General features: G+C 38.3%; 1 protein-coding gene across 5 annotated transcripts in view; it reads right to left on the bottom strand.

Moving 5' to 3' along the window:
- slc6a9 (solute carrier family 6 member 9) overlaps positions 1–19,057 on the bottom strand; it is a 292,380-nt gene extending 273,323 nt beyond the window's left edge. For 2 of the 5 annotated variants that reach the window (XM_069938843.1, XM_069938848.1), the window contains exon 1: positions 18,287–18,453. The gene's annotated coding sequence lies outside the window, so the exon portion shown is untranslated. Of the gene's footprint in view, positions 1–17,849; positions 17,939–18,062; positions 18,136–18,286; positions 18,454–18,772 lie in introns of those variants that run through there. The other 3 variants (XM_069938844.1, XM_069938845.1, XM_069938846.1) reach the window with 3 other exon arrangements.
- Positions 19,058–19,354: the final 297 nt, after the last annotated feature.

Below are 19,354 nucleotides of genomic sequence, written 5' to 3'. Positions count from 1 at the left end.
ATCATGAACAAGTGAAAATAATTATGCAACTATGAATGTATTCTAAAGTTGATCACACAGAAAGTTAAATAGTAATGAGATGAGATTCTACTTCTCTACCTGGTAATCATTGCTCACAAGAGCTCAGAATAGAGCTTAAGATTTAGGAGTCAGAGATTGAAATACATGCCCTGCTTAATAACTAGGACCTCAACTGTCTAGGAACACCAGGCGCTGTACATTGAACCTTTATAAAAGTTTCAACTGGTGTTCGATCATTGTTGCTCAGGATGACCAAAAAATATAAGGAGATTATACATGGTTCAATAAAGATTTACATAATAAGTAGATGAGTCACAGAGACAGAGATGAGCTGTGTAGAAATGATTTTGCCTGTGCCGATGTTTTTGTCCATCTACAGTAATCTCATTTGACAGCAGTAGATCTATTTAAACATCTTTCAAAAGGTCTCTTGGAAGTGGTGACTGTATCAGATTTCACCACCTCCTCTGACAGCAAGTTTCAGATATTAACCTTTCTGAGCAAAAACATTTTCACCCCAAACCCCCTTTCAACCTCTTACTTCTCACCTTATTCCTTTTGTTTTGATAACTGCAACCTGAAGAGAAGGCTGAGGGTTGAGAACAAAAGGGATGGTGGGAGGCTCTTTGTTTGGAGAAGAAAATTAAGAGTGGCGGTTGGCCAGGAGGGTAGAACTAGTGAATGAGTTGCTTTCAGAGATACGCTCCAAAAAAAAAATCAAAAGCAAGTGAAAGGGTGGAGAATTAATTTCCAGACTCCCAAAGAATTTTTCAACTACAAGACTCATCAGGAGAATACTATCCACTCGCTTAAACAAGTATTGTTTCCATTACTCTTGGGAAACTCATCATCAGTCAGGCCAAACAACCTGCTTGAGTTGCATTTAGTTCACACCCCTGAATATTCATTCTGTCCATCTTTAGCATATCATGGCAACAAATTGTACCGGCTGTAAAATGCAGCAATTTCCTGCACATTTTCAACATTTTTAAGCTCCAGGCTTCTATAATCTTGAAGAACAATTGTAGCAGGAGGTGAAAATACATCATCACACCAGAGATACTCTTTAATATTCCATGACAACACCTTCTATAAAGTATTGGAAAGGGTCAAGGAAGTTGCTCATCACAACGTTTGCAAGGTCATTTGGAACCAGCAGTAAATAATGCTCTAACAAACTCTGTATGGAAGTAAATTAAATGAATTTTGAACTATTTTCATTACACATTAGAGATATGTCTTTTTTTCCAAGTAATCTGTTATTTGAGAACTACGAAAACCAGGAATTACTTTAATGTTAGACATACAGAAACAAACCATTAAATCATTAAAAGCATATTGATTTTAATGAGATTGTGACTATTTGTGGCTAGAAGTATATTTATAATGACGAATTTTCTTGTTTGTCGACATTCCAGTAGAATATGAGGAAATATAGAACATTTGACCAGAATTCTACTTAATGCACAAATGTAGAACTCTGACCAATAGCAGCATCACGTATTGAAAGCTTTTTCAGTAATACATGAAAGATCCAAAGACACAGGGGAAATTAAGAATTATATTTTTGCAAGATTCAGTAAGCAAGAGCAAGAACTTTGAATGAGTCCTGTAAATAACTGGACAATTCCTTTACAAAAGATTTTTTTGTTGATTTACAAAAGCAATTCAATTTTGAATGTCCTTCAAATTTCACAAGGTACAACTGTAGTATTTACAGTTCTCTCATGGGCTTATTTCCATAGTTAGATACATTTTATTAAACAATTCTCATTGGGCATTTAAACTAATTCATTTTTTCATCAAAAGAATTTACAAAACCAATGGAAGACACACTGCCCTTCATTATCAGTGCCAGTTGAAAAATGCTACCCCAATCCATTCTACCTTCCAGTGCTCAACCTGCAGTCCTAAAGATTATGGCTTCTTTAAACAATGACAGTTTCTTCATCCACTAGACACTAGTGCAGTGAACTTCAGATGACTACACCACGTGTTAGGTGATGCATTTTGGAAGGACAAACCAGAAGGGTGAGTACAGGGTTAATGGTTGGTTACTTAACAGTGTGGATGAACAGAGGGACCACGCATCCCTCAAGGTCACCGCACAGGTTGATAAAATAGTTAAGAAGGCCTATGGGATGCTGGACTTCATTAAGAGGGGGATTGAGTTCAAGAGTAGAGAGGTCATGATGCAACTCTACAAATCTCTGGGTAGACCACACTCAGGGTATGGTGTTCAGTTCTGGTCACCTCTTTACAGGAAGGATATGGAAACTATGGAGAGACCACAGAGATTTACCAGGATGTTACCTGGATTGGAAAATAAGCTTATGAAACAAAGTTAGCAGAACTGGGAATTTTCTCTTTGGAGCCTTGAAGGATAAAAGGAGATTTAATAGAAGTCTACAAGATTATGAGAGGTATAGATAGGGTGGACAGCCAGCACCTGTTTCCCAGGCCAAGAATAGCAAACACCAGAGGACATGTGTACAAAGGGAGGGAAGTTTAGGGGGGATATCAGGGGTATTTTTTTTTAATTACACAGAGAATTGTGGGTGCCTGGAAAGCCTTGTCAGAGATGGTGGTGGAGGCTGAAATATTTGAGGCATTTAAGAGACTCTTAGACAGGCACATGGATGGAGGAAAAGTGAAGGTTACAGGGTAGGGAGGGTTTCATACTAATTTTTAAAAATGAATATATAGGTCACACAATATCGAGAGCTGAGAGGCCTGTACTGTGCTGTAGTGTTCTATGTTCTAGTGTCTAGTGGATGCAGAAACTGTCATCGTTTAAAAAAGCCATAATCTTTAGGACTGCAGGTTGAGCACTGGAAGGTAGAATGGATTGGCCTGTTCTGTGCTGTAAGTGGTTATATGGTTTCATGGTTATGGTTCCACCTCTTTCTTTTTTCAAGTACATTAGTGGCTCTCAACCTTTTTTTCTTTCCACTCACATACTACTTTAAGTAATCCCTATGCCATCGGTGCTCTGTGATTAATAAGGGATTGCTTAAGATGGGATGTGACTGGGAAGGGAAGGTAGAGAATCACTGCCCTAGACCCAATAGTTACTAAAATATTTTGCTTGAGAAAAATTGTCATTGGCCCATTTCCTTTGCAGTTACAAAACCGTGCACATAACGAGTCAATTAGGTACAATTAAAACAGTGGTTTTCAACCTTTTTCTTTCAACCCACACACAACCTTAAGCAATCCCTTACTAATCACAGAGGACTGATGGCCTAGGGAATACGTAAAACAGTATGTGAGTGGAAAGAAAAAGGTTGAGAATCAATTAACTAAACCTTCACAGTTTCCCATCCCTTTGCCAAGCTAGACAACATTGGCCCTGGAGTGTGACCTGTTTAGCCTGTATAGATCCCACCTGCCAAAGCCTCAAGAATCCAAAATATTTCTTTCTGCGACATTTCTCTCACCATCTGCACTTTCCTCATATTTCTACTCATTGGCATGCCGTAGTATAGATACTCAGAAATTCTACCTTTAGTGTACCTCAGCCTTCTTCTCTGCACTCTTTTCGGCCCTGGCCAGACTATCTCCTGAAACATACTATCCATGAAACATTCAGCTTTCAGAAGAGCAGCAGTAATATAAGCTGATAGTCAAGTTTCAAAAGCTGTAGCTTGAGCTCCTCCAGCTGACAACATTTCATGCACCTGTGGTTGTCTGGTACATGGGAAGTAACCAAGAGTTGATGCAGGATGTGTAGGCTATGTGTGTCAGATGTCCTGTCATCAGATCAACTCACCAAGCAAAATTAAAGTCCCAACAACAGCCCCTTCCTAACTTCTGCCCTCACCAAAATCCCATTTGGCATCCCTAACAACAGTTCTCCACGGGTTCCATGACACTTACTCTCTTCTCGGTTTCTTTTCACTTCTCAGATTCGCACTGATGGGGTCATAATATCCAACTCTTTTCTCAGTTTTTATCATGAGAAATCATTGTTCACTGAACAAATTTCTTCCAGTTTCAAAGTTATTTCCTTTACTCTGGTTTATATATGTTGAGTGTCAATTCCATTCATCAGTAGTGTTTTATTTACTGATACGTTCTGCCCCTTATTTTCAAATCATGTTCACTTTTTGTGCCTTGCCCTGTTTATTTCACCTTTATTAACACTTAACCATGCTAAATGCTTCAATATCCTTTATTTTTTATCTTTACCTTCAGTTCTAAGTAATTGCCTCTGGAGGGGTAAAACACAAAAGGCTGCAGGATATGGTGATTGTTATAAAAAACACAGGAACTCAGCAGGTCTCACAGCTTCCACAGTAAAAATGTATTACTTACATTCGGGAAGGGCTCGGGCCTGAAACGATGGTAATATATCTCTTCCCTCGATGGATGCTGCGAGACCTGATGAGTTCTTTCAGCATTTGTGTTTTCAAAAGCCCCTACTACTCAAAAAGGATAATAGTGTTACTTTATTATTCATTATTTTAGCAATAAAACTAATCCACGCAAGTTAATGGCTGCATTATGTTAACAGAAAGTGGAATGTCAGTAAGTGGAATGTCACATTAACATACACAATAATAATGTTTAGATCACAAAGGCTTCCACTTTCTGTAAAACCTGCCATCTGCTTTTTCGGATTTTGGCTTTTGCTATGTTACTGTCTTCCCACTTCAACGATTTGAACAATTTTTCTGATTTTTTTTCCTCTGCTTATTTCCTTAAGATTTTAATTTATTAAACTTTGTTCCTTTCTCAAGTTTCTATTCCTTGAGCTCTCAGAGACCACCTGACTCCACCAGTTTTTGTTCTCTTTCTTTTTCATATGGAACAATTTTGACAAATGTTATTGTGTGAGGATTTTAAAAAATAGGAAAATACACACAATGGGAAAACACAGAAAATGCTTGGTTCTTCTTGGACCTTGACTGGATGGCACTGAAATAAAATGCCCTGGGTTTATGATACACAATTATCCATTGCCCAGATAACCCCCCCCCCCCATAAAAATCATGCTTCCTACTCATTACTGTGATTCCAGCTCAAAGCAGTGCTTAATTTGACTGTTATGTGCTTAACATCCATCTACGTGACAAAAGTTTAAGCAGGTAGATCGACACTTTGCCCATTCTTTTGGCTACAATCTGTGAGACAAGCCATTCCACATGTTTCAGGAGTCTGCTAAAATATATAGCTGGTCGAGGCAAAAATCATTTGCTTTCTACATTGGTCGCAGAGAACTTGGCATGTGGGTTGGCGAGTCTTTTTTCCATAGGGGGTAACCAACGGCCATGGATAGGCTGAAGAAAATTGGTGGCACAGTTTTTTGAATCTCTGGAAAACGCAGTATTTCAGGAACAACTCAAATATCCACTGTTGCACTCCTGACTAATGAGAAGGATTGGTAAAATTTCAGCTTGTGCCTTCTCCATGCTAGCACACAACCTACCATGACATCTCCCTTTAATCACCTCCACCCAATTCATTTTCATTTGGATGTACACACAGAATGTCAAACTCCATGGACTGAATTCTCTTAAACAATTCCACCAATACAAGTAGAAAATGTGAAAAATTCATTGGTTATTGTAAGAAGCCAGATGAGAATCTTCCTCCCACGGATTCCAAATGGAGGCAAAGGATATATCTCTATGTATCTGACAAATTATCCAACATCAACCATAAATAGTGCCGCTTTATAATGATGAAGGGTTTGAGAGATGGGGTGAGAAGGGGGCGAGGCACGAGAGATTGTGGGTGGTGGTGGGAAGTTGAAACCATTGTGAAAAAGCTCTTTGTTGATGTCTGAATGGAGTCTCATCAATTCAGGCCCTGCACTGAGCTATGAATCTTTCAGTTACATTCTGTGTCAGCAACAAAGCTGAAACCATCCTCCATTCCACTAAAACACCTGTGATTTCAGAGTGGTTTCAGCCACTCTGCATTGCCACTGGGATTGTGCTTGCAGAAGGAATTAGGGCCACGCAAGGAATTGGAACAAAGAATGCTTTTCAGAACCCAAAATATTGACTTACACCTTTTATCTCCATGGGTGCTAGTTGACCTGTTGAGTTCTTCCACCATTCCGTTTTTATTCTAGATTCCATTATCTACAACCTCATTTGAATTTGTCCATACAGAAATTTTAACAGTGAAGAGAAATTTTGTAGGACAACACTTCCCAACAACATGCCAGCAACTGAAAAATTAAATTGATTGTATAAGTAACAAGATAGATGGAGACACAGGTATCATTGTTTACGTTATGGAAGCTGAACAAACTTTTGCTGTGCAAGTTCTACATTCTCTGTTGCAAAATGAAGAAATCCTTTGTTTTAAGATAAAAAGCATCTTATCACTGTAAAATCTTTCAAAATGTTTACATCTTAACAGCCAACACCCATCACTAGAAAACACCCTAAGTCACAATGAAAGCAAAAGATCAAACTAAAGAGCAATCAATTTTGAACTCAAAAAATACATGTATTATTCCTGCCAAGTGTTTTAACATGAAATAACTTTCCACATCAGCTGCGGAGACTTCACTATCAGGATTTTAAATCATATATTTCGTATGAGCACTTTTCAGAAAACCGTGGAACTGTTACATTAAACTCAATGAGAAACACCTTAGAATAAGCATGTCATTTTCAGATTTTCATTTTAAGTGTGTGGGAATCTGGACCCAGGAAATGAATGTACCCTTGAACCAGCTATTCTGGTAGAGGGAATATTCTTGCTGTTGGGCAAGTACTTAAAGTTTCTGATCCATCAGTGATGAAGGACTTCCAATTTATTTCCACATCAGGGTGTTGTGTAACTTGGAAGAGAACCTGCCGGTGATAGACTTTTGCTGAAACCTCCTGGCAAAGCAGTTTAGATAGAGAATTATCTCCTCATCATTTTCCCCCAACATTATGTTACCTTGCTTCCTGAAAGGCATCAGTTCCTAAATATTGCACCATGATGCACTCATTGAGACATTCATAGAGATACTTGTTATTACCCAGAAGCCTCTTGTAACTTTTAATTTTGTTGACGTTGATGTTCACATAATATTTGATAGTGCTTTTCGACAATCAGTTAGAGGGAAAAATTACATTCTGGTCAAAAAGTCATTTCAAATGGATAGCACTCAAAATTTTATCTGACCTTAAATTATCTTAGCATCTATATCAGCAGTAGAGCACCACAGGGCCATATTCTTAGCCCCCTGCTCTACTCACTTTTCACCTACGACTGTGTAGCTCAGTACGAGAATAACACCATCTACAAATTTGCCAATGACACCACGGTGGTGGGTTGTATAAAGGAAGGGGATAAGTCAGCATAAAGGATGGAAATTGAAAACTTGGCTGAATGGTGCACCAACAACTACCTTGCACTGTATATTAACAGAACTAAGGAGCCGATTGTTGACTTCAGGAAGGAAAGTCAGAGGTATACAATCCAGTGATCATTGGGGAATCAGAAGTGGTCAAGATAAGCAAATTTAGGTTCTGGGGAGTCACTATCTCGGAGGATCTTTCCTGGATCAACTCTGTGATCAAGTGTATCAATGCCATCAAAGCTAATGCCAAATGTGAACATCTGTTTAAGCAGTTTTGTGTCCCAAAAAAAATGTAGAACTTGTGAGATTATTGCTTCACACTGAAATAAGTTGGTTGTCAAAGGGAAACTGCTTCAAAAGGTTTACGGTACTGTTTGATCGCCTTGGCGAGTTTTTTTTAAGAGCAAACCTGCTAACCACAGATGGCAAGGCTTATGTGAGTTACTTGATGGACATTTCTGATAAACTAAGTACATTGAACAAGCAACTCCAAGTAGCAAATATGATGCTCGTTGATGCAAAAACAAAGTATTTGGATTCATGCCACTTCTAGAATTATGCTAAAGTAACAAGAAATTTCAGTCAGTTCTATTGGTTGAATAAGTGTGAGGTAACTAATGGTGCTACAAACGTCATTGTTTACCATTTGAAAATGTTGGTTACCAATTTCAATGATAGATTTAAAGGCAATGGATTTTCCCTCTTGGTTAACTCGCCATTACTGGTGGACTTATCTGAAGTTCCAGTGCAATACCAAGAGGAGTCATCTGAATTGCAATATGATGAATCTGTGAAAACTCTGTTCAAAGTGAAAAGAACCAAGATGTGGCTGTCTAAGAAGATCAAAAAGAAATTCCCAAACTCGCCTACTTTAGCAAGAGAACTATTGATTCATTTTCCATCGTCTTATTTAGTAGAATGTGGGTTCAGTGCCGTTAGTGATTTGTTACAAGCTAAGAGAAACTGACTCGAAATTACAAAACGTGGGAGATTTAAGGTTGAAGCTAACAAAATTAGTCCCTTGAATCCAAAAAAAATCTGCAGCCAGCATCAGGGGCAAGGTTTCCACTGAAATGACATTAATTGTAAAATGTGTATTTGAGATGGTTGACATATCGAAGTAGTAGTTGAATATGAAATATGTGTTCCAGTGTATTGTTGACCTTAATTGCATTGAAATACTCATGCAGTAAATGATTTAATTAAAATTTCTTCTGAATATATAACTTTTCTGCTAATGGTGGGGCTTACGTTTTTTTGAAAAATTAAAGTAGGGCCTAGGGCAAAAAAGGTTGAGAACCACTGTTATAATTGAATTCATCCTTTGGATGGTTAATTAGAAAGACACTACTATTAGCACACAGCTTCAAGAACAGCAATGCCTATTGGAGCACAGGTTTACAGGACTAAAGAAGGTGAATAATATCACTCAGTGTTTCCTGTCTTTGTCAGGATGGGGTGTCCTTAAAAACATCAATGTCTACCTTTTATGATCCAAATCCTTTCCTTACTGCAGCCTCGTCAAATAACTGATATAATCTTACATGAAGAATGGCTACTTCAAGGTACCCAGTTAGGAGAAGAAAATTGGAGAATAGATTTTTTTTTAAATCAGCTCAATAGTGTAGCATTTGTAAATATTTAATGCAAATTTTTAAGTGTATAGTCCACAGCTTGATTTCAAGTCTCAACCTTTACCTAGTAGGAAGGCTTTTGCTTCTGATCAGAACATCATGAGTTCAAGGCCAATCCTAAAAACCAGAGCACATGATAAAAAGAGAAAAGATTGAAAAATACTCAGCAGGCCAGACATCTGTAAAGAGAGAAACATAGTTTAAATTTTCAACTCATTGACTAGATTTCTTTTTCAATGTCAATGACTGAAACATCAAGTTAATCACTTCACTGCTGGCAGCCATGCTGTCAACTGCCAAGACACTGGTCTCTGAAATTCACTCGCTAAAGTCTATTTCTAAAAATTTAGCTTGTTTTCTCTTTTTTAACCTTAAAATTTCAGGTGCAAAAGGCCTGTTGGACATGTTATTGTTGAATATATCATTCGCCAACCATTATCAAATGAAAAGAGATTTTCTGATTTTTTTAAAGTTTAATTTTGTGGGATGGATTGTAGTTTTGGTTCAAACAGAAATTAAAGTTCCTTTTGTTTTCTATTTCTTTATTAAGTTTCAGATTAATAAACATAAGAATGATACAAAGAGTTTGGGATTGCAATAACAATGGTTAACATGTACAAACAAAGACATCGAGCAACACATGTAAACTGAGCCTCCCAATCTCTTAAAGGCCAAACATGAAAAGGAATCAAATTTTATTACAAAAATATCCCCCCCAAGAAACAAAACAAAAGCTGGGCTACCATGTATCAGCAGTTAAACAATTATTTTGTGGTTAATTCCACTCCTCTACACTCACATAAAAAATGTTGAAAAGGATTCAAAACGGATCAACTTAGATCATATGAAAATGTTGAATAAATGACCTCCATGTTTCTTCAAATTTAACTGAAGGGTCAACAGTACCACTTCTAATTTTTTCTAAATTTAAACATGCTATAGTTTGAGAAAACCATTGAAACATAGTCGGTGGTTTAGGGTATCCTGTCTATTAAAGTAACAAATGCAATCACATGACAAGATGAAGCAGATAAGTGGCCAGGATCCAAAACTGGTCACCCAAAAAGTGCAGTAATCGGATGAGGTTGTAGGTCGATGAGCAAAACCACTGAATAGCAAAAATATCTTTCCAATATTTTTTCAGGGAAGGATAAGACCGAAACATGTTATGGATAAGGTTTATATGGGAGTAAAAATGAGATAGCTTGACATATGGGTCCTATGAACCACCTTTGTATCAAAGTGTGTCAAACACACATTGAAGAAGTGTTAACTAATTTGAGAATTTTCTCCCATGTCTCTTTAGGTAAAGGTATCTGAAGGCCTCTTTCACATTCATTTTGTTTTTGTTTTTTTTCCATAAATATACATATCAAAATGTTTCATTTTCAAGATTTATAGATATAAATATAACTTTTACTTACAAAACACATTACCCCCTTCACAGTATAAGTCCATAGACCATCAGGGGTTACCATTAGGTTTAAAAAAGGATTCTCCATTGGAGAGGTCACTTATATCTTTTATAATAATAGCACCCTTTTTTAATTTATATTTGTGGCCCTATATAATCAAAATATGGTTCTCATATTTTCATAAATACATAATATTTGTAGTTTTGTATGTGATTTTTTTCCATAAGTATGCAACTGTTCATCTATGTCTTCCATTGTACTATCTGTAGAGGGGAGTTGGATTTGCAAGTAATCGCAATACATTTTTTAGCCACAGCTAAAGTTATTTTAACAAATGAAATTTGGAATTTAGTCAGTTTATTACTTATTTCAATAAAATAAGCCCATCCCTGTTATCCTTGTTAGTATTTCAGTAGGCCCTTTTAAATTGCATCACATGGGTAGCCTTCCTGGGACTTGGGTGTGATTACTTAGGCAAAGATGCTGGAAGCACTTTTTAAATTGCAGGGGAATGATCCATTAAATTGCCAACCCGATTTCAGGGGGATCCTGTCCCTACAATGACATGCCATGCACTCACTGGAAGTACTGCCGGATGTTCAGATGCTGGATGCCCGGTGACGCATGCACAGAAGTGCTGATGCCACCGGAATAAGCGGGTTGGCCATTTTCCTGTTCAAATCGCCCGTGGGCATGACCTAGGTAAGTTTAACTGGTTCCCTGAGATAGGTCAGGGACCCAGTTGGATTCCGATGAGATTGACGAGGTCAGACCCTTTCTAACTGCCGTGTAATTGGGGCACTAACCGGGCAAATTGACCGGTTAACCCCATTTTACATGGCAGTTTGAAAGGCCCTAATAATATCCTGCCAGAAAGGTTTCATCCTCACACACGATCACGTAGCATGTACAAATATTCCTATTTCTATTCCACATCTAAAACACATATCCAATATTTCCGATTTTGTTTTATGTATTTCCTGTGGTGTGAGGTATAATTGGTGTAAGAAATCATATTGTACTAGTCCGTATCTTGCATTTATGATTGACTATATACTATCCAAGCACCAATCAAATCAGCATCTTTCCATTACTGCAACTCCTAAATCCGACTCCTATCTCTCTCGATCTCTGTAAACATGGTTTTGCACTTTCATTTTGGAGAACAAAGTACATTTTAGATATAAATTTAGGTATGTTCCCCAACCAAATCGTTCGTTCCATCTCACTAATTTCAGGTGGGGCCAAGATTGGTCCCCATCTTTCTCTTAAGAACTATCTTAACTGGAGAAAGCAAAAGAATGTCCCATTAGCTACTCCATACTTATTTCTAAATTGTTCAAAAGACACAAGAGATCCTTCCATATAACAATCATCAACATGAATTCAATATTTTGTTACCCAGATTCATAGGCAGTAGTATATTTGTACATAATTGTGTCCTCAGTGATATATACCTGCTCTTTTCCTGATACATTCATTTATTTCTTGCCATATTCTAATTGTGTATTAATATAGGATTACCCATTTTTTTTTGTTATTGACTTAACATTCCATTTATAAATAAAGTGCTTCGTTGTCTCCTCTTTTATTGAATTCAGTCCCATTCCAATCCACAAAGGGGGACTGTTTTCTTCAAAGAAGGATGATAGAAATCTTGTTTGTACTGATAGATAATACTATTTTTAAAATCTGGGAGTCTAAGTCCTTCCATGTTAACTTTTCTAGTGCAATTCCATAGGAATTGTCATACAATCATGTAATAATTTAAATAACCTTTTAGGCAATGATTGAAAGTGATACTGTAGTGTTGGCATTACTTTCATTTTTATACAATTTCCTCTTCCCACTAAAGTAATCAGCAGATCTTTAGAACTTTTTCTTTTTTCATTAGAGGAGTACAATTCTGTAAATTATCTGTCATTATTCCTGATTATTTAATTCTATTTTTCTTCCATTTAAATCTATTAACTTTTTGGTATCTTTCATAATCAAAGTTCTGTAATGGCATTATCTCACTTTTATCCATATTTATTCTATATCCTGATATTTTTCCATATTTTTCTAATATTGTTCGTAATCGTATCACTGACTCAGCTGTGTCAGACCTATATAATAGCACATTGTTGGCAAATAAACTAATTTTATGTTCTTCCTGTTCAACATTGAAGCCCTTAATATCTGATCTCTTCTTATAATATCTGTCTATCTGTCAGAGGTTCAATTGCTAGGATGAATAATACTGATGAAAGAGGACACCCCTGTCTACTCGATTTACTCAAGAGAAAAATAGGTGACATTTGGTTATTACCTATAATTTAGCTTGTGGCTTATGATAGAGAGTTTTTATCCAATTTATAAATTTTCTACCTACACCAAATTTTTTCAAATTTAAACAAGAAAGACCATTCTAATCGATCAAATGCCTTTTCTGCATCTAAAGAAACAGTTATGTTTGGATTCAACCTTGATTTTGCCAAATGTATTATATTGAATAATTTACCTAGGCTATTTGAAAAATGTCTTCCTTTAACAAATCCAACCTGATCTGGATGTATTAATTTTGGTAAATACTCACCCAGTCTGTTGTCAATTATGAAGAATTAAAATCTAATTGATATATGGAGATGGTTCAACCCTTTAGAAAGAGACTATTCATTCCATTTACAGGTACAAGATATACATATAAGGATTGACTTATTTTTAATATCTCACCAGTTACAACGGAGAGTGGTGTATTTGGCAAGACTTTTATCAGACCACTCGCCATTAACTGACTATCACAAAAATGTAAAAGCAAGTAAGCATGAACAGATGCACCTTAATGCTACATTATTAAAGAGGAAGGATTTTTGTGAATTTATTAAGAGGCAGACAGAAGTATAGGGACATACTTCTGAGGGACTTAAACTCCTTCTCAATCCCATTAGGATATTCATCTGTCTTTTCACAATACAACAAAAGTAAAATTTCTTATGTCTATAGCCCAGTAGTTAAAATGGAAATTAGTTAGGGCTAATCCCCCATTATTTCCAATGTTCTGAAGATACCTTTTATTCAATCTAGGTTTCTTTTTTTGCCATATATATGACATAATTGATTCAAAATTAACAAAAAAAGGACTTGGGAACAAATTGAATAGCAGAATAATCTGAATATCTCTTCTCAGAAGAAGAATGGGCTTCAATTGTAGGCCTGATTTACGTTTCATCATTGTGTGCTTGGCATAGTCTTATTCAATTCAAAGTGCTACATCGTGTACATTTCTCGAAAGTCAAACTTGCTCAAATTTATTCTGATATTAGTTCACTTTGTGACAAATGTAAAATACTCGATGCCTCATTGTTACATATGTTTTGGACTTGCCCTAATTTGCAAAGATATTGGACTGACATTTTTAGAACTTTTTCCAATCATATTTAGGGTCACTTTAGATACATATTGGTAATTGTACCATTTGGTTTTTCTAAAGATATAAATATTATTTTTATCTTCTAATCAAAGACAAGTTATAGCATTCTCCACTTTATTATCAAGAAGAGCAAATTTTTTTAAATGGAAAGATGAGTTCCCACCTACACATAATCAAGGCTATTAGATATTATGCCATTTTTAAATCTGGAGTGAATTAGGCATAATGTTATGAAAATCAAGATTTATTTTGATAAGACAGGGCCCATTTACAGCTCACTTCCATAATTTGACTAATTGGGAGCGATGATGAATTTCACTGTGTGTGTTTGCTTGGATCCTCTGAGGCCGCTTGTTTGGATTTAACTCTACTTACAATATGAATTTTAACCTTGATTGCTGTGGGTTTGAATTTTTTTTCTTTTCATTTATTATTATTTATCTCTTATAATATTGTATGTATTATCATTTATTGGAGTTAGAATTAAGTAGTATTGCTACAGTACCATATGTTGGTATTTGAAATTCTGCAAAGGTTTCATTGCTATTGATTTACGGCTTTTTTGTTTGCTTTTCTGATAAAACTCAATAAAAATAATTTTAAAAGAAAGAAAAGACATGAGACAGTTATCCATAAATAAATTGTGAAAACATACTGTTACCTTCATATTCCATAAAAGAAAAGCTTGATCAATTCTAGATGGTTGCAAGAAAAAAAAAGATAGAATAGAACTTGACAAGATAAATTTGTTCATTCCAAACAACTTACGAAATTGAAACCATATTCATATTGAATGTTTAAATATTGGATTCGTCATTTGTTTATTCAATTTAGTGAGTGCAAAGAGGAACGAAGCCCCTAGAACCCTGCACAAACCCGCGCTCAAGACTCACCCATCATGGACATTGAATTTCATCCAAATCTTGTGACCAGAAAATTATATACCGAATATTAATTGCCCAATATTGAAACTAAAATTAGGTAATGCCATATCACCGTCCTTTTTTTTTTATTTCTGTAAATATTTCTTACTCAATCTAGGGTTCTTATTCTGCCATAGGTATCAAGAAATTCTAGAATCAATAATATCAAAAAAGAACTTAGGGATGAAGGTTGGAACTGCCTGAAACAGATACAAAAAATTAGGTAAAATATTTATTTTAATTGCATCAACTCAACCAATCAATAAGGACAAAAAAGACTATTTAGTAAACAATTGTTTAACATTGTCAATTAAAGGTAAAAAGTTAACCTTAAATAAATCCTTATTGCTTCTTAGTAATTTTGACACCCAAATAAGTAAAATGATTAGTGACCAATCTAAATGGAGATTATTGATAGATTGGAACTTGCATATTTAATAGGAAAAGCTCATTTTTATTAAGGTTCAATTTATAGTCAGAAAAACTTCTAAAATGAGCAAGTACTAACAGTACTGCAGGGATAGATTTCTCAGGGTTAGAAATATATAGTAACAAATCATCTGCAAATAATGATTCCTTATGTATCCCATCCCCACAAATAATGTTTTGGGTGAGTCACGAAGCCAGTGGTTCCAGGGCAATGTCAAATAATAAAGGGCTCGTTGGAAAACCTTGTCTGGTTCATTGAAAGAGCCTAAAAAAGTAAGATCTTTTTTAAAAGCTTCATTGTAAAGTGCTTTGGAACTACCTGACACCAGTAAAGACGCTAAATAAGATTTACATTTCCTAAAAACAGTCACTGGCCTGAGAATACCGAAGTTCTGAAATGAATTCATTTTAATACACATCCTGTAGATCAAGTGGACAATTAAAAGTATGCAAAAACTTCTCTCTTTCACAGTAATAGAAGATTGATAACTTCAAAGTGGGATTGATTTTAAAATGATACAGCTTAACATACATCACAACCATAAAAGTTGTCATTGTGGCTGCTTGATGTCTACCAATGGAGTTCTTAATTTGTTTTTAAGTTCAGAAATAACTGAATGCATCCGTGTACAAAACAGGAGAATAACAAGAAATCCAGACACATAGACTGCAGGAAAGTGAAGAAGACGTGTTGAGCATCAATATCTTAAAAAGAAATATGAAGAAATATCTATGCATACATACACACAAAAAACAGAAAAAAAAAATCAAGCTAAATGGGACAATGTGAAGAGATGATTCCTAAATGATCTAAAGCTTTAATGTAGCATTTCACCCCCAAAATTATCAACTTATTTTATATCTGAAAGCCACAAGTTTTTTTTTAATTCAGTTCATTGCTACAACATATTTTCTGAAGACAAAAGCTATCGCCAGGTTGCAAAAGTAATTTCTCACATTATCAGCATTTCAATCTTTCAATCAGTTGACTTTCAGGTCTGTATATTCTGATCCCAATGATTCTGGCCAAAATGACAATCAAGAGGCATTTGTGAAATCCATTCTCCATTAACACTTGACTATTTCAGAACATGTCATGATGCTGGAAATATCTATCAAACGTGGCTGCTCTCTGTCAACATTGGAATCCTTATTGGCACTCTTATGGGCATCGATTAAAAAATTGACTACAAGCTTAAAATGTAAAATGATCACTGCACCAGGTCACAGGTCGGGTACAGGAATATTATGAGCTTGAGGGTGATGGGTCCTGAATTCATCAACCTGGAGGGGATTTTGTTCCCCTCCAAGCCCAGTGTGGTACTTCCAATGAAAACTGCTACAGAATCACTGAAAAAACTTTTGGATTATAAAATGTCATCACTGTTCTTCAAGTACAGGATCTCTCCACTCTTAGCTTTGCTGCATTTTTCTTCATCTTGAATGGCAAGACTGCTAAAACAGTCTTTCTGAGATTGCTCACGAAAACATTGTTTTTATCTTCAACTCAATGAAGAATTTTTAAAAAGAAAGAAATCTTTGTCCTTGCCAGTGCTACTTACATTTGGGAGCATTCAGTTAGAGAACCGTTAATGCATGGCCCATTGAGCCCCTCCGTTCTCTATGAGCAATCCAGACATTCCCAGTCCCCACCCTCACAGCTTTGAAAGGTTGGGGGTCTCGATTTTTTTTCTCTCCACACCTCTTGGAATGTGACAATTGAATTGGCTTTCACTAATCGAATTCTCAATCACCTCCACCTACCTTATCCAAACAAATACCCTTGTTCTGGCATTTTAAAAGATCTGCTTCTTTGCGACTTCTAAGAAACTCGGACAGTCCCTATGCTTTTTTAATCCTTCCTGGTTTTAACCATCTCTAACAATATTCCTCGCATAAATTAAAATCTACTGCGGATCTTGCCCAGACAGCGAGCATTTGTGCAGCAGACCGAGCAAGGACTCCAGCCTGGAAATGGCGAAAATGTTGAAAATGCACAGCAGGGTTTGTGGACATCCCCAAAGGGGAAAAGGACGAGGCTAAACGCATGCAATTGTAACCCTGCCCCTTCTGTTCAAAGATGCCGTGCGTTTCTGCAGAACAAGTGAAAGCACCTAACCCGCATTTTCTCTTTACGGAGCCTTATATTTTCATCAATTTCTGCGTCGAGTACCTTAGTACCAAGGTGGGTCTCCCCTCCATCCCCTCCCCTCCATCCCCTCCCCTCCATCCCCTCCCCTCCATCCCCTCCCCTCCATCCCCTCCCCTCCATCCCCTCCCCTCCATCCCCTCCCCTCCATCCCCTCCCCTCCATCCCCTCCCCTCCATCCCCTCCCCTCCATCCCCTCCCCTCCATCCCCTCCCCTCCATCCTGTCACCGGCGGGAAATCCACTCGAGTCCTCGAGGATAATGTATCGTTTCTAAGTACGCTACAGTCGTCTTCACCACACAATGAATTCGGATGGAGGGGAAGGGGGGGGGGGGGGGGGGGAGGGACGTAGAGAGCGGTGGCAAAGGAAGATTACCCGGTGTAAATGCGGCAATTATTTGAACGTGATCGGATGCTAATCGGAAGCAGACCACGTTTTGTTATGCGGGACATGTTCGAATGAAAGGTTACATTCTGCTTTGACAACACGCTGCCTGGTATCGTGGCGGCGCCGGTGGGATTGGACAGCGGGGACACAGCGCTGAAATATTACCTCTGCCCAGGCTGCATTACAGAAAGAGGCGATTGACTACAGTATCTCTCTCTCTCTCTCTGTTAAGATCGTTACTGAATAGCGTTTCGGATCCTCGACTGCAGATTATGCCACGTGTTCGAGTCAATGCCACTTTACAAGAAAGCAGCCCCTTTAATTCTCCCCCCCACCCTGGGAACAAGTTCTATCAGTCAACACAGCGCCCGGACTCACACATGCAGATCGAGACGAAACTCTGCGGCATCGACTGACCACGTCCCGCAGCAGACCAAGCCGAGGTCGGTCGCTGCAGGAAAACACAAAGAGACCTACAACAAAAATCCACTCGCAACCTGCCAGCTCACGGTGGGGGTGAGGGAGTGTGGGTGGTGAGCCCGACCCGACGTTCGAGCCGCCTCGCCAACGCCCGCGCGGTGAAACTGTGCGCAGGTTCCTACCTTGCCGTGTGCGCGCAGACCAGGGACCCTCCTGCAGATGCACCACTCGGACCCTCCTGCAGATGCAACACTCATCTAATGCTTTGTTTTACGGCAGCCGGAGTCGTTGGTCCTCCGAGTTGCGTCAGCCTCTCTCGTCTGAAATGACCCACTGAAATCCACTCGGCTCCCTGACTCCTCCTCCCCTCCACAAATGCTCACATTTTATTTGCAGTTGTCCCACTCTATTTGAGTAGAGCACACGCTAGCATTGACGTGATGGGGGGCCGGGGGGGACATGGGTGGCCGGGGGGGGGACATGGGTGGCCGGGGGGGGGGCATGGGTGGCCGGGGGGGGGGGACATGGGTGGCCGGGGGGGGGGGACATGGGTGGCCGGGGGGGGCATGGGTGGCGGGGGGGGCATGGGTGGCCGGGGTGAGAAAGGGAAAAGAGACCGCTGCCGTTCGCCTCTGCGCTCGTTTCCCCCGCATCGGAACAAATCCCACCTGCCCATTATGAAGGGATCTTAAGGGCAAAGAACCGGAGGATCCACATCCCGCAGAAGGAGCCCACTCAGCTCGTCGTGGCCGTTCCTTCAATGTGAACAGAGTGAAAGACGGGAGTCTGTGATTGCAGTAAATGCTGGAGAAAGACCGGGCTGAGTTCCTCTAATGTGCTTTCACTTCAATGCCACTCCCCAGAGCCACTGCAGATGTGTTCCGTTCAGACAGTCATTCAGCTCCCTCGTCAACTCGACAGAATAGCAGACAGGGAAGAGACCTGATAGAAGGTTTTAAAAGCTACCAGAGGGTAGAGTCAGTCTTTTTTTCCCCGAGGTAGAATTGTGAAATACTGGAGTACATGGAAGGCAGAGCCCTTTCAGGGGGCAGAGCCCTTTCAGAGCATGTCACAGTGGTTCTCAACCTCTTAGGTTAGAGGACCATAGGTGCTCTGTGCTTAGTAAGGGATTCAATTTAGACATACAGCACGGTAATAGGCCATTTCAGCCCAATTTAGATCCAATTAACCGTTATGTTTTTGAAGGGTGGGAGGAAACCGGAGCCCTTGGGGGAAAACCCACGCAGACA

The sequence above is a fragment of the Narcine bancroftii genome, chromosome 5 (assembly GCF_036971445.1).
Source record: "Narcine bancroftii isolate sNarBan1 chromosome 5, sNarBan1.hap1, whole genome shotgun sequence".
Lineage (NCBI taxonomy): Eukaryota > Metazoa > Chordata > Chondrichthyes > Torpediniformes > Narcinidae > Narcine > Narcine bancroftii.
The sequence above is the reverse complement of the archived record's forward strand: the minus strand, read 5'-3'. Positions and strand labels throughout refer to the sequence as shown.